Raw genomic sequence first — 1,265 nt, forward strand, 5'->3', positions numbered from 1 at the left:
AATGTCCTTCATGAATTTTGCATATGAAGGCATTTGCTCCAGAGCTTCTACTAGAGGGATATTTATGTGAAGTTGTTTCATCAAGTCAAGAAACTGGCTAAACTGTTTATCCTCGTGTTGCTTTTTCAACCTCTGTGGAAAAGGAGGCTCGATCGGTTCACTCCTTCTCTTGCATGGGGGAACATAAGTTGGAACTAAAACTGGTTCACTGACTTTTGTTGCTCCAAGTTCTGCTACAGGTGTTGCGTCATCCGGTTTGATTTCAGCAGACTCATTGCTTTGGACCTTCTCTTCTGGTCCTGTCTGAGCTTCAAGGTGTGAAGGGTCAGTGGCTTCTTCAACTTCTTTTCCTATGGGCTGTTTTGCTGGTTCGCGCTTTCAAGGTCGTGCCACTAAGTCTGGGGATGGTAAGGTTTTTCCATCTCGCGGGCTTATAGCATTACAATGCTCCTAGTTATCTTGAGACGGCTTTTCTGTATCACTTGGGAGTGTCCCTGGTTGCCTCTGTTTGAGTGCTCCAGCCAGCTGACCAATTTGGGTTTCTAGGTTTCGCATGGCTGCGCTGTTCTGATTCATGTACTCCTTGACAGAAGTCTCAAAGGATTGGGACTTCCCTTCACCCTTATCCCAGTTTTGTTGGTTCTGCCTGGGATACGGGGGTCGGTTCTGGTAGTTTCCTCCACTACCTCCAGCATTATTCTGATTCCTCCAGCCTCGGTTATTGTTCCCTTGATGGTTGTCATTGCTCCTGTTGTTGTTGTCATACCCTCCTGCATAGCACACAACAGCTAGATTGTTACAGTCCTCATATTCATGAGGACCTCCACAAGTGGGGCAACTCTGACTTGATTGAGTCAAAAGAAGTTGCTCAGTTGTTTTTTTTGTTCCATGGGCTTCCAGTTTTTTATAGTGTTCTGGAGCGAAGCCAATTGTGCAGAAAGAGAATCAGCTGAGCTTAGCTCAAGAACTCCTGCTTTCTTAGGAGCACTGTGTCGTGTGGAAGGCCATGAAATATGTTTTTTTGAAAGTTTTTCCAACAACTGGTAGGTTTCTGGATAAGTAAAATCCAAAAGATCTCCCCCTGCGGCTGCATCAACAGTTGCTTTCAATGGTGGGGTTAAACCATGATAAAACGTGTGAATGATGCCCCAATCAGAAACACCATGATTCGGGAAGATTCGTATCAACTCTTTAAAGCGTTCCTATGCTTCATACAGACTTTCTCCATCATACATTTGAAAAGAAGCTATATCAGCCCTCACTTG

At 44.7% G+C, this 1,265-nt stretch overlaps 1 non-coding gene across 1 annotated transcript; it reads left to right on the forward strand.

Annotated features, from left to right (window-relative positions):
* Nucleotides 1-1,158: 1,158 nt before the first annotated feature.
* LOC133314016 (small nucleolar RNA R71) lies at nt 1,159-1,265 on the forward strand. Its single transcript, XR_009751894.1, has one exon. It is a non-coding gene; the product is annotated as a small nucleolar RNA R71 (small nucleolar RNA).

Source organism: Gastrolobium bilobum, unplaced genomic scaffold, assembly GCF_033153095.1.
Source record: "Gastrolobium bilobum isolate Gb01-03AN ecotype WA unplaced genomic scaffold, APGP_CSIRO_Gbil_v1 utg112974, whole genome shotgun sequence".
Lineage (NCBI taxonomy): Eukaryota > Viridiplantae > Streptophyta > Magnoliopsida > Fabales > Fabaceae > Gastrolobium > Gastrolobium bilobum.